We start from the raw sequence: 24,581 nt of genomic DNA on the forward strand, positions 1-24,581 counted from the left end.
CAATTCATTCATTTATTGCAAAATAATTAACAAGTAAATGAGGTAAATAATATGCATAAGTAAAATAATAATTAAATTAAAATCGGTTTAATTTTGAACAAAACATAGATAACTAACTAACTAACTAGATGGCTTACCGAACCCGAAGATTCATCACCGAATTAATCAAAGCCCTCCACCGGACCCTGTCCTGGGCCAACAAAATCCAGTCTCCTTCAACTCCTATCTCCCATAGATCCCACTTCATATTATCCTCCCATCTACGTCTAGGTCTCCCCAGCGGTCTTTTCCCCTCAGGCTTCCCGACCAGTATCCGGTGCACACCTCTTGTCCCATCCATGCGCGCTACATGCCCAGCCCATCTCATTCTTCTTGACTTAATCACCCTGACAATACTGGGGGAGGAGTTCAAATTTTTAAGCTCATCATTATGCAGTTTTCTCCATGCCCCATCGTCTTCTCTCCTAGACCCAAATATCCTCCTCAACACCCGATTCTCAAACACCTGCAATCTGTGTTCCTCCCTCTGAGTGAGAGACCATGTTTCGCACCCATACAAAACAACAGGCAAAATTATTGTTTTGTATACTTTAATAAACATGGATAACATACAAAATAAAATATTATACTAAATAAACAATAAAACAACAATGATTATTGTTTAAATAACTGACTGACATCAGTAAACAAAATACGATGTTTGTTAAAGATGTTGATGCTCCTACAGACTGTTTTGGCAGCAGAAACGCATCTGGCAGAGGGACTGGCCTTAAAATTACGTTGTACAGCAAAGGTAGAGTAGTCTCTGATAGACCTAGTGCGTATGCAGAGACCAACTGTACCAAAAACAGATGAGCAACAGGTTAAAAGATAAACTGTAAGGAAGAAACCTATCTACATGCGTTTTCATTCATGTGTCTGCACCATTATGTATATCCACAAATTGAAAGAACTCGTTACACGACATTCTAAATATTTTTGAAAAATTACGAAGTTGGTAAAATTCTCTGTACTGTCCCATTTGGCACAAACTCCATCCATGCGTCCAATTTCTGCGCCAAGCTTTTCCAGTCCGAAGCATGCAATTGTTTTCGCTTGAACGGTGAATTCTGAATGGAGCTGAAGCTGTGCGCGCGCGGACCGACATCTGAGCGGAGAGCAGCGGAACCAGTGCGTGCCGTCCATACATCGTGCTTTTTATTGGAGCTGAAGTCTGGCTGAATGTCAGATTATATGATCATGTCTGATACTGATACCTTGACAACAGCAACTTTATCTCGTGTTTTACTGCTCTTAATGCAGTCTGTCTTTCTCAATTAACGCTGCGCTACTGCTTCAGCACGGCCATTACGCTAGTCATCTGATGCTGCCGCATTTATTTACTAGCGAAAGGGATAAATATAAAAGCGGCGTATGTAACACTTAAAGTAGTGAGCTACTTCCTGTGGTTGACACACTGATAATACAGTAAAACCCCTCAAGTTGGACACCCCTCTATCCTGGACACCCCTTTATATTGGACACTTTTAATTTGAACCGACGAATATCCTATAATTTTACATGTCCACAATACCCTATATCTTGGACACCCCTTTTGTTGTAAGTTGGACAGGTTCATGCACTTAACTTCGATGCTTTTCAGGGAAACTTTTTCAGTTACATATTTTGTTATTTTGAATTTCTGACTGATGAATGCCTCCTCTCAGGAGGATTATCTTATGGACATTCAACCCATCATTGGAATGCATTGCACGTGTTTAACTATTCTTTTGCTGAACCCTTAACTGGACTACAGTATTGCAGAAGACACAGACTGTGCTTGCATTTGAGTTCAGACTGTGTTAACAGAAATGGAATTTTTCTTTTTGCGACGGGGAAGCGAAAATTGGTGAAATTAACTTTAGAAAATGTTATTGAGGCTGGGGTGTAATGTGTAATGCGTGGGAGTGGGCTTCAAAAGATTATTATTAATACTATTGTCATTAATTCTTAATTCAAGTAAGCCTACAGCAGTTAGTGTATGTAAGTAAATAGATTATATTGTCAGTAGACCACAATCTGATTTTTCTCTTTCCCTCTATCTTGGACACCTCTGTAAGTTGGACACATTTTCGTGAAACCCCAAGTGTCCAACTTATAGAGATTTTACTGTATTTCCCCGATTGTACTGTTCCAAAGGAGTGACAATATCTCGTCTGGCGAACCGTTTCCATGACTCAGGAAGTGAACAGGGCAGAAGCCATTCCGGCGTACCTTCGGTGTGAAGTGACGAAATCCGTCAATATTCGTTGCGCTTTCCACGAAACTTATTGTGAAAACTTTCTCTTCTGAGAGGACCATTCTATGAAAGTTTTTGTAAAGCTACAAAGATTTTATAACGTCTTCATTGTCAACTTCTGTACTGCAGATGGCCTACCCACATAATTCGAGGGGTGTAGACATTTTAGATAAGGTTTTCTTTCCAGATGAGGCGCGGCGGATACGTTAATAGCCAAAAGAGAAAAATTTGGAGTGCTGAAAATCCGCATACCTTCCATAAAACGTCACTGAAGAAACAATTCACTGGATTTTATCAAACACGAGGAAAAAAGCGAATGTGTCGCTGCAAGTGGTGGACATTTTCAACACTTAATACAATATTGTTTTCTGATTTTAATGTTGTGTAATTTATTTTTTAACAAATATAAAGTGTCAGAAAAAGTTGCATGATTTTTGAATTGCCTGTTCTATAAGCCGGAAAAGTACACGTGATCTTACGTAAAGCGGTTGTTAAAATTGCCGATGTAAATTAAAATTGAAATGGCACAATCTACAAAAGGGATTTATATATATATATATATATATCTTCAGGCCTGAATTCTTTGAAGAGCTTTCTTTTTATCAATATTTCATTGAGATATTAAGTTATGTAGTGTGTAGAATGTGAAAACTGGATTTGATCCAAGTGTACTGATCACCCTGAGGACTCCTAAAGAATAATATAAAATAAAAAGGCAGAGAAGAGACGCTGAGAAGTACAGCAAAGCGTATTTTCAGATTAGATAACACTTCAGGCACTAAAATATTATCTGTGCCATTGAATTACTTCAGTATGTCACGACATTAAACAATAACACACAGGCGGTTGTTTGTCGTCAGATAAGAAGCCTATACGAGGTCATAAAATTCACTGCAAAACTAGAAACAATGTAATGCTTTTGCTTAGTTAACATGAATATCGACGTTAAGAACAGGTTCATGAGTTAGGACTTAACAAGGATCGCTTCTTGCAGACCAAGCGACCTGCTATTGACCTATTTGAACCGATTGAACTGGGAAGTCACACAACTGCATTAAGTTGTTCGAAAATAATATTAACAATAAATGAAAATAATAATTCAGTACTGTAAGAATGAATTGAATCTGAAAGACGGTTTATATAAGAAGAAGACATAGTTTCTTGCCTCTTCAGAATTAATTTGCCAGGAATGAAGTGCAACCAAGGAGAACGTTAGCAATTGGATAAATTCGTGTTATGATTGTTACTGGAGTTAAGACAGGACGCTTCGTCCGCCGGGTAAGTCTAAAAACAATCTCGTTAGTAAATCTACCCCTCCTTCCCTTGAAAATGACGAGATACCGGTGCGCAGCCTCTTACTGTGTACCCAAGGACAACGAGAAAAAGTAATGTTAGGTTGTGTTCCCTCCATTTGATTACCGGCAAGTAAAACCATGAGACCTAGCATCGAGACTCGATCTTTCGAAATCGCTTTGCAGTCAGCAGGTTCCTACATCGAACACCGTTGTCAGGCATCCTGAAGATCTACGTGGTTTCCTAGTCCATCGGCAAAATACTGACTCTCTGTTTTGAAACAAGCCACTACTGCGTATTACACCGAACCACGAGTCAAATACTGAGGTAAGTGCGACATAGGATAGCCTAATATGTTACACTTGTTTTTATAAAGAGTAGTAACGTGATAGCTTGTCTGTTTTAGGTGTGAGAGCGACACGGAACTCGTAAGATTTCAACGATAATTCACAAGACTGGAAAAAAGGACAGTAGGTACTGTAGCCGGGACCAAAATGTGCCTATTGCCTACGTCAGTCAGTCATTGTCGACAAAGCAAGCTTCGAAGTGCGCCCGCAGAAAAATAATGTCTGTAGGATGGACAACATAGGCTCCCTTATCAGATACTCCCTCCAACTCTTCTGATCCCCTGCGTCTTACAACGGACAATTGTAGTATTTTTTAAGTTACGTCACATTTAGACTGCTGATGGCCTCTTCCAGATACTCTTAAGTCCGAAAGGTACATCGTTCCATGCAAGAGGTCTTGCGTTCCAGATAAATAAACACTCTGTAGATGTGGGAAGTGCCTGGAACAGACCGTGGTTCGGATGAAACATACAGCTTTAGATCCCTTCTAATAGCAAACATCTTCTGTTCAGTCCTACCACTGCGGGCAAAATGGAAATAACACACGCTCGGTGCTGGAATAAAAGATGAGGATTAAGTAGAATTTGAGGTTCTCACAGCGGTGAGTTCGAAGATGGCTGTCTTCTGGGTTGTATCACCGCGTAGTCTGGTAGAAGCTGGCCAACGTTTTAAAGGTCCTTGCTGCGTCCATTAACAGGGCGATCGTAACTTCGCCATAACCAGGCGGTCAGAGACCATAAATGCAGCTACAAGCCACAACACGAGAGAAAGTCGAATGCACCAACAAAAACTCTTCGCTGGTAACGAAAATGCATTAGGCATAATTTCTGAATACTTTTGACAGTAATGAACTCAGCCCATGACCAACATATGCTTTCCCTCATAGACAAATTAACGACATCGTACAATAGGCTAAAGATGTGAACAGACATCATCAGTTTTCTTGGCAAAAGCCAACTATGAAGTTGGAATAATACCAGGACTCTTGTTAATCGCATTATAACTAATACATAAACAATGGTATTCGCGAGGGGTAGCGAAAAGGGCACGAACGCTCACCGACCCACTCCGTGCAACTGCACGGTCAATACCGCCTACAACTTGATGGCCGGTGGCCGATTGTGGTGAAAAGGCTCGCGCGTTACACCCTCAGGAAATGCAGGAATTCGCATTCAAATCGATTCTCAGTATTATAATGTTCATTTGTACGTCCACAGTAAATTTATATACTTATTCATGGAACTACATACCGGTAAGAATAACAATCTAAGTGCACTGCGTAATAAGATAATGCCCTTAGAAACAATTAAATGAAAGATGGCTGTCTGCTGGGTTGTTGCGCCGTGTAGTCTGGTAGAAGTTTACCTTCCTGCCTCCATCATCAGGGCGATGACTCGTCGACCGGATGATGGAGGCAGCAAGAACCTCTGAAACGTCGGTAAATGTCTACCAGGCTACAGGCGCAACAACCCATAAGACAGCCATCTTCAGACTCACCGCAGTGAAAACCTTAAATCCTACAAGTAAATTAAACTCTGAACCTCCTCATTGGCCCAACGTTACCGTCAAATAATTTATATCAAGTTACATGTTTATTTTAAAGTCGTGTATATTATTAGATTCACAGACAAGTTTTTCAATAAAAGTATTTTACTAAAGGCAGTTTCGTGGCTATGTGCAGTTAAATTCCAACTTCATGTAAGCACCGACATGTAGAATGGGCTCAGTCCTGGGGTTCTGGTGGATGAAGTGCCAATCATCATTCCACTGTTCCTCCATACTTGGCTATTAGCGCCCCACGAGGTATGCGATAGCCCTGACACATTATCTTACCCTCGGTTCTAAGTTAAGGGCTTCGTCTCTGACGCAGCATTTGTCTGGTCTTGGAGTAAAGTTAGCTTTGATATTGTTGAAAAGTGCATTCGTAGGACGATGAGTACAAATGTGAATAATTAAGAATTAAAACCTTGTAGTAGATAAACAGCAGAATGGGTCATCTTATATTATTTCATGTAAATGTCGTTATTCAGAATACGTTTAAAATGTATCTCAGAGAAACTCTAAAAATGTTCCTATAACCCAGCATCTAATATTGCGTAATTACAAATCAGTATATTAGCAGTTTGTCAAATTCAGTATTGGTGGTACGGAGTTAAAATATCAGCCAAGTTACCGGTTATCCTGACTATTGTTTTACGTGATTTTAATCATTTTCATCAGGCTCGGACACTACCTTGAATAGAGAAGTAAGATCTTCTTGTAAATCCTTGTAACTCACCATTCATGAACGTCTTTGTATCTCATTCTAAGCTACAGGACCTCTGTAGTTAACCGTCATAAATTAAATAGGCCTGCACAGTCTAACATCTAAGTTACAGAGACTGGACATTTTTGCAAAAGAAACTGGTAAACAATAATTTCTACAAGATATTCTTCACGGAACAGTTACAAATCTCATGGCCCTGATGATGGAAGCAGCAAGGACCTCTGAAACGTCTGTAACCTTCTACCAGACTACACGGCGCTACAACCCAGAAGACAGCCATCTTCGTAATTATTCATGCCTAAAAAACATTCAGAACTGTAACTTCTTTAAGTGCAAATATCTTAGTTTCAGTCTTCATGTCGGGCACAAGGTAAGACCCTTTCCTGTCTTGTTCGTGCGGCACAGTTCATGTGGTGTGAGGCTGTTTCCCCATCTAAATATTGTAATAAACTTTGTTTAGCTAGCGTGTTTGTGAATAAATTCTACTACCAAAAGTTTCCTCTTCAAGGCAGGTAATTAGGCTTTTACTCTAAACAATTTTCAACGGTTTCCTAGATATAAAAATCAACATTTTGCTAACCAAATCAGTAAGAAATTGTGTAGCAAAGATCTCAATTATATTATAATCACTGTCATTCGTCTTGTACCAAACTCTATGAATAGTTTTGTTGATTTAGAACGAATAAGGGTCGCACTGGTAACAGCTGTGTTGAAGGATACTGGGAACGACCCGTTCTTCGAGTGCCTGAGCACTGCGGGCCCCAACTTTTCGTTGGCTTGATCTGTAGACATTCGGTAGGACTCCTTGGACGAGGGATCGGCCCGTCGCAAGGCCTCTACCTGTACACAGGACAGCACAACACAGAAAAACGTGGACAAACATCCATGGCTGAATGGGATTCGAACCCACGGTCCCAGGGACCAAGTGGCACAAGTCCCACGCCTCAGACCGCGCGGCCACTGCGGACCCCTGTGTTGAAGGAGGGAGCCAAATTTAATAAAAAAAAGTTACCTGAAATGCTATTACTGTCTTCCCTTCTGTGACCCCCCCCCCTCCCAAAAACACACTCACGCAATGTGTTCAAGCAAAGACAACGCTCGATAAGGTCTGGGGACACGAGCAGGTATAAGAGTTTTATCACCGTCGCAAAAATTCTGAAAAGGGCGCACATAAAAATCCTGCCAAATGATTTACATAATCGGAGAAAAGGTAAAAGAGGGAACAAGTAAAAGACATCTGCCGACCTCCTGAAAATTAGCAAAAACATTTTAAAGTAAAAGCGCAAGTAGCTTCGGTTTCTTTTTAACGTGGTGTGAAATTAATTACTAAGTTTGTTAAGACTTTTTCAGTTAACAATGTCGACGAGTGTTGAAGTTTTGAGTGATTTTAATTCGTAATTGTTTGCGCATTAATTTTCAATCCCGACGAGCAGTTAAGCACATAATCACTTGAAACTCACCACAGCAGAAATCCATAATGGCCATACTGTGGTCAGAATAGCGAATAGGTTGAATTTATTATCGTTTCCAAATAAAAAAATTCCCTTTTAGGGAAAATTTCTCTCACAGGGTTTATGCTTTATAATTACTCCCTCTTTCTTCGTGTACATGTTCCAATTCTACGTCCATTCGCCTGTGGCTTTCTGAAAATCTAAACAGTTAAAAACAACTGTTTCACAAGCTGTTAAATGATTATCACTGCCGCGTTATCATTAACCTTGAATGTTTTTTTTTATTATTTCTGCAACTCTCAGTGAACGACACGCAATGACCGACTGTTCGCGTTACTAGTCGTCACAACGGGCACATAAATAGCACCGAGGTGTCATTCAGTCGAGGGAAGAGTGGGGTGGGGTGGGGGTATCAGCTGTGCGTGAACACGTGTGACCATACAGGACGGAGGAACCGTGCGACCTGTCCATCACTCGCTTACCTGACGGATACTCCAATTACAGTCACACCACCAACTATCACCGTGAATGGTGAGCCCTCAACACCAGCAAAAGGCACTCAACAGCAGTTTCCAGCTAGCCACAATCCAAACTGATCGACCAGCCTTCTTCATCTGCTTTACAACCACCATCTTCCTCATCTTCCCTCCCCCGCCTTTACCCATCTCTTACTTCCCCCGCTTTCCCCCTTCCTCCGCCCCCTCCTCCTCCATTTCAACCTCCACCTTCTTGTTGTTTCTTAACGTTCAAGACGCATGCATTCCTAGCATCCAACATCACACACACACCAGGACGTGCAAATACAGGCCAGCTGTGTGGTAAATTCCTTCGGAGAAATGTGACCGTATCATTACCATCATTGTGGGCACTGTCAGCATCCTGGCTGTTGCTGCTTCTGTTATTGTCATCGACGTCAACTTCAAGCGGAGGCATCGCCTCACGCAGTACCGCATTGCTTCGCCCCAGCTGTCTCTTTTTCTCTTCGATTCCTCCTCGTGCTGTCGCATATACACCTTTTCCTCGTTGGAGGATACGGCGGAGAAGAGATCTCTAATTACTGGCAGTGAAGGGGTCGGAAGACTGGGCCGGTAGTACGCTCGAACAAGACGGCGAGTAGAAGGGGTATGCCTGGGGTGGGCGGGTTTAGAGCGGCCCTCTATTCTGTGACCCTCGTGACCCGGCATCAGGGTTAAAACCAGTCGACTCCATAAGATGGAAAGAAGAATAACAGTGGAAACCTGTTTAAGTTGACCACCTGTGGTTCCGGTCATCAAAGTGGTAATTGACTGTTCTGGCAGATGGGAAATTTGTTTTCCAATGCATAAGCCTGTTATGTATACCACATATCACAACGAAAAACTCTTCCAGAACAAGCCCAATGTCTTACTGAAGCTTTTAAGTACACAATACCGATTAAAGGCGTGTGTATCTCTACAAAACATGGAAGAACACTTTACAATTTTTGATGTAACAAAATTTTCTATGATAAGCGTCTTTAATTAAATCCACCTCCAGAATACTTGCACGTTCAAGCAAACATTAAGGCATTTGAGATAAGATGAATCAAGTATAGTTATGCTATACCCCTCCTTCCTTATGATTTATCTTCATCATCTCTGCTTTCCTATAAATAAGGATGGCATGTCTTAACACCTTTCTTTGGTGCTGATCAGCAGACATTGTTTCAACCCCTATAAACCCTTAACTTCAAACAGAATGGGAAACGATGCTTTGAATCTCATACTTTTAAATTTGAATCCGGCTTATTAAACTTTTTATATCGTCCATTAGACATCAACATGACTAGTTTTGGTGTAGAAGCGAGGTATTCCCAACTGAGTCCGAAAAGTAGGCAAAGTTAACGAAAAAGAGCGAGGAAAAACAGTCTGAAGATGGCTATCTTCTGGGTTGTTGAGGTGTGTAGCCTTAAGAAGTTTACCGACGGCGCAACAACCCAGAAGACAGCCATCTTCAGACTCACCGCCGTGAAAACCTCAAATCCTACAAAAACTGACTTCTTTCAAAATGCAACTCGGTTAACGTCAACAACGGTGTTCAAGGAAAAGGCGTCCAAAATTTAAATTATTTTAGCCTTTATCGTCAATCAGTATACAGCGAAGTCCCGAAAATCTGAACTTCGGTTATACGACATACCAGAACGCTCCATTCAGCATGTAATGGAATAAATCATACTCCTCCACGCACCTTGCACATTTTATATACTTGCTTTAGTATATTGTATTTTCTTTGTAATAAAATAATATCGTAGACTGAGTCGATATGTACCCCTCTGTATAACACGACATTTCCATATAATTCGATCGTCCTTCGGTCCCGTTTAGGTCGGATAATCGGGAGTCTTCTGTAACTAGAATGTAAGCAAAAATATACTTTTTTGGTACCGCGGACTCATTCCCCAAAATCATATCATAAATTTTGATTAAAAACAGAATACAGACTAACTAAAATATTGACAGAAAGTAAATTTTCTGTTGTGTTTTTGCTCCAATGTGAAAGTTAAAATGTGATGAAAGAAAACTTGCAGCATTACGGCATAAAAAAATCGAATCTACTCAACTCGCGGACCCCTTATGCACAATTAGCGACCTCCGGCTTAGAAACACTGCTACACAGAGTTTTCATCGTGTCGTGTACACAGTCCAAGAATGTGTATCCGTGGAGTTTTTCATGACCAGTCCAGACTTTTCGATTAGACTTATGATAACAGAAAGAAGTTCAGTCAGCAATAGTATAACCATTCCAAAACTTGAGTGTACAAAGTATACAATAATATTGAAAATACCATCAAAATAGTTACGAATTCAATAAAATCTCCGGCGATAAGCCGCGTTAGAATGAAATCGTAGTCCATCATTTCAGAGACGATTTCTGTCTCCATCGCTCCATTTTGACGGGGGAAGATTTTATTATATTTAGTAGCCACGAAAACCTCAAGTCTTATAGTTGAAGAAAGACTCTCGTGTTACAAGCCTAACCTTATCTTCTGCCAGTGTTTCGAGAACCATCTCTGCTCTCATCTTCAGGGCTGCTGCGTAACGAATCTGGTCCTTTGTAGTGCACTCACCGCCAGTTCCCATCGAAATATTTGCAGAAGATATAATTTATTCACCACTCAGCCACCTGACGCAGCTTGTAACCCGAGAGTATTTCATCAACTTCAGTCACCGCGAAAGCTTCACTTTATACATCAAGTCTTTTAGTTACGAATTACTTGTTACAATTATCGAAAATAAAACTGACAGGGTTGTAACATGAATAGGATGTACAAAACATATTGTTACTCAATTTATTTCTTTTTTCGCATATTTTCTGTTGTATCAAGGCCGTTGTTCAATAAGATGTAAATTAATGATATAAATGTAATACACAGGACCTATGCTGTTATAAATAACTCATTCGACCGTCACACAGCGTTGGTCTAGAACTATCCAAAATTATGTACAGCAGCGATAGGCATGTTAAATTTTAGCCTATGTCCATGACAGTCTGACGTCAGTTGGAGAGCTTAAATCTTCTATTCGACTGTTTCGTTACAGAGCATTTATACTAAGAAATAACACGCAATTCAAGCCGTACATCGGCTGATTATTTTGTGAATAGAACTTGACATTTTTGATTTTCATGATACATACGTCTGCTTATGAACTTGAATATTTTAAATATCTACGTCACACAAACAGCAGACCTACAGCTCTTAAAATTACTTAAATGTTACAATGTTTCTGCGTGTTTCTATGTTTATCATCTTTGAATTGTAGTTTCCAAGAGGCTCGTTAAAAATTTTTTTTTTCACTCCTACATTCCGAATATTTCTAGAGTCCCACCCAGCCTTCTGTGCAGTGGGAGCTGGACTTTTCGGGAGGAAACCGGCCACAGATTATGGAGCTGCCCACTCTCCTCCATCCAATACCAAATTCGAGAATGCGTGGAGCCTCTGCATACCTTACAAGTCTTCTTCATAGCACGATGTTCAGATACAAAGGTAACTCATCCTTACACGCAAACTGTCAGTACTCATTATAAAGTTCCCAATGTGTTTCAAATATTGGTGACTTTACAATTTCATTAGTATAAGTTGTAAAGGAGGTTAACTTCATATCGATAATGTGTTAACGTAAACAGCTTAGATGGCTGTCTTCTAGTAGAAGTTCACCAACTTTTCAGAGGTCCTTGTTGCCCCCCCCCCATCTTCAAGACGATGGGAGATGGAGGCAGCAAGGGCCTCTGAAACGTCGGTAAGCTTCTACCAGATCACACGGCGCTACAACTTAGAAGACAGCCATTCTCGTTGACACCGCCGTGAGAACTTCAAATCCTACGTAAATCAGAGACGTCGATTTTAAGAGAATTGTCCGAGGTTGACTGCCAAGAACAGGCCACGGGATTCTATCCAAAGTCAGTCTTATTGCTAGACAAAAACGTTGCTGTTGAGAAAAGTAGTGACTTGATATGTAAAGTTAACAGTGATACTGTAGATATTACACATCGCTGAAACCCCTAATTTCGGTTTGAAATCATAACATCTGCAGCATATTTATAAAACGACTGTAACAAGACTGATTCACAGATGTCAGCACTATGCAAATCTAATATTCTCCTTTTGAAGTTCTGCATATTTTGGGATATCTGAAAGTTTAATGACCATTATTATGTTAACATTTTATTCTTAAACGCTTAGCGTATTAGAAAACGTTTCATACAGCACAGAACATGTTAGTAAAATTAAATATTAAAAGATAAAAAGGTAAAGTCGTTGCTGTAGCCTGTTCACTACTCAATGGAGTAAGCAGTTAGCTTCACGCTCCGACCGCTGTAACACTTTAGTAATTATGAGTCAAATATCCTATATAAATACATTAGCAGTTTAAATAATTTTGTATCCACTAATAAGAGGAAGAAGATGTTTCGAAAAAGGGTTGTTATTCTCCTTATGTAACGGAGTTTCCATACGCTAGGCAGAATCAATTGTTTTGATCTATTTTACGACGCTCTCTCAGTTGCATACTATGTCGAGGGTTAGGATGACCGTGAATTATAAATTGGAAAAGGTATAGATCTAAGATGGAGTCGCCTATTTTAAGGAATATAAAGGAATGTTTCTGGAGGTACTGAGGCACCAAAATTCGAACCCAGGGCCTCTCTTATTTGAAGAAGGATTCTTAGTCACTACACAGCAATACACGGCACGAAGATGAGGAGAAGGGGGCGGTCGGCTCTGAAGAGAACGGAATCGAAATTGGTAGCAAGTGTCCAGTACTCAAGTGACCATTAATTATTCGTGGATGCAAATATAAGAGACTTTCGGATGTTGGTAGGTTTCCATGTCCTCAGGACGACGAGAATGAAAATTACTGTCTCCTGGGATTACTGCGCCGTGCATTCTGGTAGAAATTGACCGACGTTTCAGACGTGCTTACGGCCTCCATTATGAGGTCGATCGTCCACTGATGAAGGCAATTAGCACCACTGAAACCAGAGTGCACGTCGCAACATCCCAGAAAACAGCTATCTTTTGGGTGCCCTGCTGACACCCTTGTTAATGTCCGTCTCGAGGAGTAATGTGTAAAACAGAGAGGACCGAACAATTACGCGTCCAAAGTAAAATCTCAGTTGATTTGTTAAATAATCATGGCTCATACTATGTTACTAACTTGGATTCTTGTACACCTGGGTGAGAACGGACATACCTTATTCCCCAGCTCACGTCTCTTGACTCTTTGAAGACCCGGCATAACTACTTGACTTGTAAAACGTTTAAAGTGGAGGAGTGAACTCCACTGCCTCTATTTTGCATCATACATATATGTATACATGACGCCCACGTCCACAAGTATGCTACGTACACTCTGGAAACTGCTATAATGGTTACAAAGTTGTATTTTACGATCGTCTCATTGTGAGCCATCAAACACATTGAGTCTCGCTGTTGAGCACACAGCACATGTCTCATTCGGTGTGGTTTGTTGTTTCAGAACAGAATACTGAAGAGAATGTTTCGATTTGGGACAGCAAGGATCAGGAAAATGACAAAAGTATCGCCATTGATCGCTTCACAATTTGTCTGATTAATCAAATATTATACGAATTTTCAAACAAAGGATGAGTACAACCCGGAGGACAAGACATTCTTAAACAACGCCTGCAATTAAATTGTGTTGTTCAAACTGGATGTTTATAGTCCTCTGAAAATACAACATTTTTTTAACGTTACTAAAGTGTCTCAGTCGGTCTTATTGTTCGCGATGTTCTTCGACTTATTTCTTCACTCCTTTTTACAGAAGGGTATTTGTAAATAATCAGACTACTAAGACTGCTATGATGGAAACTGTGATTAATTAAAGCTGTGTTCTGAGTTAAATTTGAACACACAAACCCAATATTCCAACCATCTTAGACAGTGCAGCACGAGGTGTTATACCACACATTCATAATCATTCCGAATATCGACATTTAAGCTACGTACATCGTCTTGCATGATCAGGTATCGATGTCGTAACACTCATGAGCCTGTGGAGGTAAGTACGATTCAGAGAACACGCACTGATAGTTGTCTAATCGTTTCCTAGTATTCTACGAATTCTAGCACTGGAATACCTAAGTTCGACCACGTCCGGGTTGAAGAAGGAAAATTCTCCCACATTTTGATTGGTAACTAATCATAAGGTTTACGCATAATTATTTCCTTGAAGACTTGCTTCATAATGTTTCGACAAACACAAGGAAAACAGACTGTTAACTTGTAGGATTTGAGGTTTTCACGGCGGTGCGTCTGAAGATGGCTGTCTTCTCGGTTGTTGCGCCGTGTAGCCGACGTTTCAGAGGTCCTTGCTGCCTCCATCATCAGGGTGATAAGTCATCATGGACCTCTGAGACGTCGGTAAACTTCTACCAGACTATACGGCGCAATAACCCAGAAGACAGCCATCTTCAGACCGTGAACTTGTACTTCGTGCTATCTTCATATTCTCAAATTTCTCTTGGCAGTATAAGTTGCAAGAACACACAGAGTATGGGTATTTAACTCACGATGATTGGTTAATCAGTTTCATTTATTAAAATTAAATTAATTTAACTAGGGGGAAAAATTAAAATTCAGACTTGTAAGTTTCATTTCTAATATATAGTATCTATAATGCTATATAAATTTTTGCTTTAATCAGGATTCTTAAAATCAAAGCAGCAGGGACTTACGGAAACCCAGCCTAAACTCAAGTACATTTTAAAGCAGATTTCACAATTGCTTAGTGGCAAGTTTATTAAATTATTCCAGGCGTTAGGAGTTACTAATTTTTATCGTTCTTTGAATGCGATGTTTTAGTGCTGATTCCCGTTCTTTTTAATTTTATATAACGATGCTGTGTCAACTTCGTATGTTATATACGACGAATATGAAATGAGAGAATGAAAATGAAGGGACAGGAAAGGAAACTGTCCGCATTTGACTCTTGACCTGATGGGGAAAAGAGAGGACAGAAAATTGACCAACTCAGATTCCCCAGATCTCCCTAGTAATATTCGACGTTTGATATCCATTTCTTAAAATTAATGGTTGATACAAATGCACATGAATTTTGATTTAATCTTTTCCATCGAGAAGAATTTATCTCGCGCCGTCGTCGATTCTGACCACGATCGTTTTACCAAGAACTGGTGGTCACAGTGTAGACGTAACGTATTATTGCTGTGTTTATGTGTTGTATTGACTCGCCCGCAGGAACGATCACACGCACACTGACGCAAACGGTCACGATCACGACCTAGGTAAAGGCCATGCGAGGGTCTCTCACTCCGCCTCACTCCTTATCTCGTCCCTAACGGACGAACTCCACGTAAGCTGCCTAATCACAAATTTGGAAATGCCTCATTTTCGTTTCCACTGATTGAAAGTCTGCAAACTTAAGAATAATTTTCAGCCATAGCAAAGGAATCTCACTTTTTGGCCCATGGGAAACGTCAGTATTTAGAATGGATATAAGTTAATACAAATGATGGACGTTATTAAATTTTAATCCAAAAATATTAAAAAGATGTGAGTACGTAAAGTTGTCAAACGAGTTATTTGCTGTTGTACATATGCCACTTTACATCACAAGGAGTAAAATATAAACTGTGGGTTGGGAAAATAAGGGGGAGGGGGAGGGGTTCGTGACCGCGTTTCCTTTTGTGGACGGCGAAACATCACGAAACTCCTGGATGCTTTTATACCTGTAAAAACATTTTTAAGGGCAAAATATACAGAAAGCAGCAACAAAACTATTCGTTTCGACTCGAGTATTCTCGTAAACGTGCAAAATATTCGAATATATTTACATCTGTCTTTCTAGTTTTAATTATTTTATAATTATCATTTACGATACTAATTCCGGTTTGTTGGCCCAAAAAAGATTTACTCTGCACTACAAATACAGCCATTTTATTACTCGATGGAACAAGTGAAAGAATGTGATGAACAAAATTCAGGTTTATTAACTCAGATTCCTGAAACGTGGTGAAGAAATTAGGCCATCAGTAAACTCAATGTACGAGGTGCTACTCAAAAGTTCGGGGAATTTGAATTCCACGCGCGAACCGGTTGTGGAATGGCCTGCCGCCGCTAGATGGGGCGAGTAGTACCCTCTGTGTATTAGTGTGCCAAAAGCCGTGAAGGCGAGAGGCCGCGTTCTTGAGTCTCGTGCATTTTTGTAACGTTGTGTTATAGTGGTTCGGAGATTTTTTAAACCTGCATAAGTGACAGATTTTAAGGAGCAAAGAATCTGCATTAAATTTTACTTTAAATTTAAAAAAAACTGCTATAGAAACCCACCGCATGCTTGTGGAAGCATTTGGTGAGAATGTCAAAGTAAAACTTTTTTGTGGTACAAAAGCTTTAAGGATGGACGAACGTCTGTCGACGACGATGAGCGTTCAGGACGACCATCGACAAGCACAACACCAGAAAACGTCGCGAAAGTGCGAGAGGCTATGGTTGTAGATCGTAGACGAACAATCCATGATGTTTGTGCGATCGTACGGGTCCGTGCAACGCATCTTGTCAAACGATTTGAACATGAGACGCATTGCTGCAAAATTTGTGCCGAGACTGCTGAGCAACGACCGGAAAGAACATCGAGTTGCTGTCTGCACTGAACTCAAAGATTTAGCCGGCGATAACCCCAACTTCATCTCCAAGGTCATAACCGATGATGAGTCATGGGATTACGGTTATGACCCTGAGACTAAGCAGCAGTCGTCGCAGTGGAAATCGCCAAATTCACCTCGGCCACAAAAAGTACGTCAAGTTCGCAGCAATGTGAAGTCCATGTTGATCGTTGCTTTTGACATCCAAGGCAATGTCGAGAAGGAATTTGTCCCCCCCCTGGCCAAACTGTCAACGGAGTGTTTTATTGTGAAGTTTTGAAGCGGCTACGGGAGAGCATTAGGCGCAAACGTCCGGAAAAGTGGGAGAACAACAGCTGGGTTCTGCACCACGACAAAGCGCCCTCCCACACATCGCTCGTTGTTCGGACGTTTTTTGGCTTCCAAAAACACGACAGTGATTCCCCACCCACCCTATTCGCCTGACCTCGCCCCCCGCGACTTTTTCCTGTTCCCCAAAATAAAATTTCGATTGAAAGGCCGTCGTTGTGATACAAGTGAGGAGATCCAGGCAGAATCGCTGGAGGTGCTCAAAACACTCACACCTGAAGACTTCCAGGGATGCATGGAATCATGGGGAAAAACGCTGAGATCGCTGTATCCATGCTCAAGGGGACTACTTTGAAGGAGACGGCGGAAAGTAGGAGTTATGATAAGCAATTGTTTATGGGCAAATTCCCAGAACTTTTGGGTAGCACCTCGTACGTACACACTAGAAAAACAGAAACCAAACAAGAGGTAAGAAAAAAATCTTAAAACGATACATGACATTGATCACATACGGAGGATAAACAATTGAAAAGAGCGTATGGAAAAAAGAGCGTAACTTATGCTCCGTCAAAATTGAAGAGAATGAAACCATTTTGTCGAGAACAGCAATAAAATTGATTGCAAATCACACAGCAAGTACAAAATGAATACAATTTCTCCATAAAGTTAATCAAATGTGAAAACATCTTTACGGCGACTGGTGTCATGTCAGACTCTTGCCAAACGCATCAACACAAAACCGACCGCGGACCTCGTCATACAGAATGCTACCCCGGAGGAAAACCAAAACCGACAGACATGGATGGGCCCACAAGGAGGTCCTCGTTCAAGCTTCAACAGAGGTTCCCAGCCTTTTCCAGTGGGTCAAATTCACACTCACTCACCAACTCGCGGCCAGTAAGTTTATTAAACACGACAAATTATTGAAGCTTCGTGACCATTTACTGTAAATGTTACTATCTTAGTAAGATAAACAAGTCTGTACATCACTCAATAATTTTCTTTAGCAAGATCAACCATTGTTGTTGCTGGAGTAATCTTCCAATATCCGCTTTAATTTCTGTCGCTGAGAGTAGTAAGCTTCTAGTTCTGACTACATTTTAAAAAGTAAAGCTGTCCCGCTACTCGCCATGTAGGCGCTTGGGGGGGAGAGGAATTATAGCTCCTAATCATTCTTAACCTCGGCACCAGATGGAGTGAGTGGTCAGTTTCACGCCCCGGCCGCGCTTTATCCCCGGGAAAAGACCCCGGTACCCTTTGGAAGGGAGGCTGGGTGGGCTCCAGAGCCGGTCTGGAGGAAAAATCCTCTGCTCCTGACGGGGACTGAACCCCGGTCGTCCAGTCAGTAATCAGTTCTGACGACATTAACAAGACCCATCGTCTGATATTTGGGAACTATTTTTTATCAATATGTCTTTGAAAAATGTGCGTGGGCCGCACAAAACAAATCAGAGTGCCACTGGTTGCGAACCCCTGCGCTAGGGCGTGAAGAACACCTAAAAGTGAGAAACTGAAAGACACAAAAGAAACGGTAACGGAATTTTCTTCGTAATATTTAAATTTGTATGGACTATTTTTCGTTAACATCAGAATGTATTAACCAGATACAGGATACGATTACAACGTGTTTAAATTAAATAATATGAGATTATTAAAACAAATCTTAAGAAACAGGTTGTGAGGATATGAAGTAGATTTTGAAGATTCTGGTGAACAGCTCTGAAAAGGCGATAAACCTTCCGAAATTCTTGACTACCTGAACGACTGTCAGCTTGTCAAGAACGGCTATGCTCCACTGAGTTTAATCGACTAAGATGTGAATTTAACTGACTCATAACTATTGGGTGTTGAGCTCCGGGTTTTGTTGCCTGAGAATTAGGTGGGATTGTGTGGCTAGTTAGTTAGTTAGTTGACATTGCTAGTAAGTTACTATCAAACACTGCCACCAACTTATCTAACCACCAAACGTATATAACATCTGCATTGATTGTCGTTACATAATAAAATAACATTTGTACCCAACCTTATTACTAAAGTAGGATGAACCTTGTATCAATAATGAATACTTAATGGTTAAGTCATCACAGGGGTGTAAAAGTTAATACAGATAAAATATTCGGACCACGTTGTGCTGACTTGGTCTGCTTATTTCCTTGGATAACACGCACTTTTATATTGGTTACATGATTTGTACATTCCCCACAATCTGCAGCTGTGATTAGACAATGCTATGCAACGCGTAACGAATGAAACAAAAGAACGTTGTTTTGTTGTCGTTGCAGGAATTTTTTTCGTTTAACGCGGTAATCGTAGGGTAAAAATTATGAGTTTACCTACATGAAAAATGTTTTGAACATAAGAGTACGCTTTATAAAATCTGTATGTACAGTGTGTCCCAAAAAGATGTATACGCAATGTTGACGTATGTAATGGTTACGTATACATCTTTTGGGACATTCTGTATATACAAGAGTGACGTCACATATGACACACAATTTCTTTGTTATTAATAGGATGATATTTGCAGAGAAATCTTAATCACTCATAGCTGATCTAAGAAATCGCTTTTGATAAATAACATGAAACCTCGAAGGACTACTAGCGAAATTATGTTTATGGCTTCCTCAGATTTAAGAAATGAATGCGATCACGAAATAATGTGGTTATGTTACCTTCTTTTACTATTTATCTGTCAATATGCCGACATGTCGGACCTTCCGTTCAATCTGTTGTCCATACGCACCCTGCCTAAAACTGCAACTTCATCTAACTACATGATGCAGAGTGTATCTTGAGAAGGTAACAGTTGCTCAGCTGGCAAAAAGAATCCCCTGCCTTTCATATGTTCACAAGAACTCGTGAGTGGTACATATTCTAAAGCAAACGAATCCTGTCCACACCCTCGTATCTTATTTCTTTGAGATACATTTTAACATTACCTCCATCTCAGCCTAGGTCTACCATATTGTATCTTCCCTTCAGGTTTTCAGACTCAAATTTTATATGCATTTCTAATGTCTCCCGTTCATGCAACATGCTCGAACATCTTAGATCTATTAAATTTTTATACGAAGAAAATGTCACTGAGCAACGTTGTACATTTAGAACACCGCAATCTTTTATTTGTGGGGAAGTATCAAATGTGGGATTGTTGGTGTTTTTATCATTTGCCCCATAGATCGGTAGAGCAGCTCAAGAACTGTGCTGGAACGATTCTGTCTTTTTTCTTGTAGCTAAACTCTGACCGACTGGCAATTTGTAGGTATTACAGTTGCGCCGGTGTCTGGCATGTGGTGTTCGACTCGGCTATGCCGGCCAAGAAGGGAACGGGGCACGCACCCTCTACCCGTCGCTGCTGCCGCCTCTAATTATGAAAGAACGCGCCGGCTACGTACAACACTCTTCTTAAGAGGGCAAGTTCGTGAGTTGTTTTTCTGTCCCCTTTCCTTCATTATCCTTTTCCATAGCAACACAATGAAGCCTTAAAAACAACAGTACGGTGGACGAGAGCCACTACGTGGGATACACCCGCAGACTGACAATATCAGATCCATATAAAACGAAAGCAGCTGTCACCAAATTGCATGCTTCAAGGTTATCAAACGACTACCCCCCCCCTTTTCCACGGGGCACTAAATCACTATTACAGCGTTGCTAATTTTGCTACGGTACAAGTTCTGAACCGTCTTCACTCGGCTGGGTCCCGCTGTTAGTATTGCAAACGTTGCAACATTTTGCTGTGACCTTGGAACATGCATTTTGGTGACGTCTACTGTAATTCCAGATGTGATTTCTGAACTACGAGAGGAAGACGATGAAGTCAAGGAATTGTACAAGCGAAAATGCCGACTGTGTGTTATAGAACATGTTAAATGTGTATGTTATCTGTCGAGGTATACAGCGGTCACAGAGTGACGTTAACCACTCGAATTTTAAGTGCGGAGATGTAGAATGGGTAGAGCTTTGAACAAAATGATTAACTACAGGATGGACGACCGGGTTTCAAACTCGGCAAGGGTGGAAATTATTTGTTTCCTCCACTGTGTCCGGCTGCTTCTAGATTCCTTTCTAGATACCGAGGATAAGGCCGCTGGAGCGTGAAGTTCATCACTCGTCTCTACTTAGTTCCGAAAATAAGAATACGACGAGCATCATCTCCACTCCCATCAGACGCCGTCAAGGCGTGGTGCCAAATTCAGGGACAAAATTGCATTTATGGGCCTCATTACTTAGGACCGAGAGGTTAGCTTCAGCAATCCGCATCTTCACCTGCGGGTAAATAGCCCCAGGTAGCAAACGCATCGAAGTCTCCTTGCTATTCCTGGGCCGAGCTGGAATTAAAGGTGAGGAGAACAACAATGCTCCAACTGGAAATCGAACCTCGTGTTCCAACCCGCAGCCAATGAAATTTGGCTGAGCTATCCCGTCTTATTTTAATAAATTAATTGATGAATCTTAAAATTCGCATTATAATACACTATGTACAGTCCACATATCAGGATTAAATCCCTGCTAGGAATTCGATATACGCGCATGCGCAAGATTTCGCGGTGAGTGACGACCGATCCTAAAAGCATTCGTTCCACAACCACTGAACGAACAACAGACGACAGGCTTTCATGTGTTTTAATGGGTACAGCTTTAAGATTACCTCACAGCGGCGCAGTGATTGAATCTAGAATATTATATTATTGGAGGAATTTTCTGTGATTTAGCAAAAGCTTTTGACTGTGTAAATCATGAAATTTTGTTGGATAAATTGCATTTTAATGGCATTCAAGGAATAGCAGCGCAATGGTTCAGATCCTATTTAACAGATATAAAACAAAAGGTCAAAGTCAAAGCACCTAAAAACAAACAAAAAATTTTCTCAAACTGGGGAACAATAAAACATGGAGTTCCACAAGGGTCAATTTTAGGGCCCTTGCTTTTTATAATATATGTAAATGACCTTCCTCCAACAATAAATACTTTAACAGAACCCATAATATTTGCTGATGACACAAGCGTCATAATTTCAAATAAAAATTTTGTTCTGTTCAACATCAAACATAGTTCTGTCTCATATGAGTAAATGGTTTACTGCTAACAAGCTGGCCCTAAATCTAGATAAAACGAATATAATAAAATTTATAACAAATAACTCACCACAATGTGCTTTAAGTATTGGTTATAATGGGAAGTATATACAAGAGTCAATAAACACAAAATTCTTGGGTTTGCAAATTGATAATCACCTAAATTGGACTAATCATATTGATAAACTGATACCTAAGTTAAGTGGCGCATGTTACGCAGTTAGATCTCTGTTGCATGTCAGCAACACTGACACACTCAGATCAGTATATTTTGCCTATTTTCACTCTTTAATGAAATATGGAATAATTTTTTGGGGAAAATCATCAAACATCAAAAAGATATTCACTTTACAAAAGAAAATTGTTAGATTATTGGCTGGTGTAAAACCTAGGAATTCATGTAGAAGTCTATTTAATAGATTAGAAATCTTACCTCTTCCATGTGAATACATATTCTCATTAATGAACTTTATTGTAAATAACCAAGAACTCTTTCAAACTAATTCTGCTATACACAGTGTCAACACAAGGAATAAAAATCAGCTTCATAGACCAATTGCCAACCTCTCATGTTTTCAGAAGAGAGCATATTATGCAGGGATCAAAATTTTCAACAGTCTACCATCTAATCTCTCAAGTCTTGTAAATAAAAAGGCACAATTTAAAACAACATTGAAAAGATACTTAATTACACACTCCTTTTACTCTGTCGATGAATTCCTAATGTCTACAAGTAAGTCGTAATTTATCCTTTGTTTGTATTTTTGTGACATTTATATGACTTGTATTTGTATAACATGTATTGTATTATTATGACTTATTCTACATCCTATTGTCATCTGACTAACTTATGGATCAATGGAATGTAATAAAGATGTACGTATGTATGTATATCGCAACACCCGCAGAACATATTAGAGGTGCACTCACTACACGCTACTCTTAACGGCTTGATGTTTTCAGTCTGTGTAGTAGCGTAAAACTCTGACGTATCACACTTCCCACCAATAGCAGCCCTCTAGTCCAGCTGATAAGTAACATTCCCCCCGCACCGACCAGAAACGACTTCCCACAGCAGGGTTTTTCTCGTGATCTGTGGACAGTAGCTCTACGTGATGAATAAGTCATTCAGTTGAGAGAATTGCTAATGTAATACGTAGTAGTTCAACGCGAAAACAGGAAAAAGAATTTGATGGAAGACAGAATGTTTGGATATTTGTTTTTTGTTTACATTTTCCCCTTGGAAATATCTGATGAGAGCATTCTGCTCACAAGCAAATTAGTCAAGTATTAGTTCGACAAAATACGTACAGAATAACTTTACGGAAAAATATAAAAACGACGAACGCAAGACGAAATAACAGAAACTAAGAAAGAATGAAGGAGGGAAATGGAGTAAGTATAAAAAATGATAAAAATGTGTGCTCTGAATTACATTACAGTGTACGTGTATGTAGCATGAATTTCTGACTTATAAATTAGGTAATAAATACATGGGATATGTATTTTGGAATGTTTTTATATAGCCAGAAAGTAACTGACTGTTTCAAGTACAAACCTATATGAAGAGGATGAATGCTCAGGGCCCTCGAATTCCGTTGTTAAGTATTGCTATTTACATTACAACTTTGTTCAAACATTAAACATTCCAATGTTACCAAATCTCTGTATGACAAATGCGACATATGTCACTGTTTTTGTTCGACTATCATAAAAACGGTCATGGAACAAGAAAGAATCTAACAAAAGCGTTAAATAATATCAGAAAAAGAACAATGCTGTAAACCTACTGACAGTTCTGAAGAATGAAGGTGGCTGTCTTATGGGTTGGTGCATCAGGGCTATTCACCCTGGTATTGCAGGCAGCAAACACCTCTGAAACGTCGGTAAACTTCTACCATACATGGCGGAACAACTTAGAAGGCACTCTTCATAATCTCCGTCGTCAGAACCCTAAATCGTATCTACTTTTGAAGCAGACCTCCTTGGGACAAGGCATGTAATATACATGGGAAGAATAGAACAGACCTATCCATATTTTAATCGACAAACCAGGAATGAAAATGACATTTCAGAGACGGAGGCGTAGAGTGGAGAATAATATTAAAATGCATCTTGGATAAAAGATGGGAAAATCCTTGACTACGTGAGCGACTATTAGCTTATCTTCCATGGAGTTAGGTTTCGACAGGCCTAAATTATTCCCTAACCATCTATCTTTCTGTTCGAAACGGAATTACGGAGGTGTAGAAATCCCACAGTTGAACGCTCAAGACATTTTCTGGACCCTTTCAGAAAAAAAAAAACCCACAATTATTTTAGGCTACCTGTACGGAGCGAACCAAAAAGCGTACAGGTATTTTATTACCACGCTTGATTCCGTCTGTCAATAGTACACCTGCACTTGTGCTCTCGGCATTCAGATTTCAAAATTTCATCTTG

The 24,581-nt window shown here is 40.2% G+C and overlaps 1 protein-coding gene and 1 long non-coding RNA gene across 5 annotated transcripts in view; one reads left to right on the plus strand and one right to left on the minus strand.

Moving 5' to 3' along the window:
- LOC110829371 (uncharacterized) overlaps positions 1–24,581 on the minus strand; it is an 82,182-nt gene that overhangs the window by 20,439 nt on the left and 37,162 nt on the right. The gene's annotated exons all lie outside the window — the stretch shown is intronic.
- LOC110829374 (uncharacterized) lies at positions 7,952–13,919 on the plus strand. Its single transcript, XR_002542954.2, has 3 exons — positions 7,952–8,166; positions 11,473–11,638; positions 13,629–13,919. It is a non-coding gene; the product is annotated as an uncharacterized LOC110829374 (long non-coding RNA).

The sequence above is a fragment of the Zootermopsis nevadensis genome, unplaced genomic scaffold (genome assembly GCF_977971745.1).
Source record: "Zootermopsis nevadensis isolate Lab colony 2312 unplaced genomic scaffold, Znev_1.0 Znev_ptg000019l, whole genome shotgun sequence".
In the NCBI taxonomy this organism is placed as follows: domain Eukaryota; kingdom Metazoa; phylum Arthropoda; class Insecta; order Blattodea; family Termopsidae; genus Zootermopsis; species Zootermopsis nevadensis.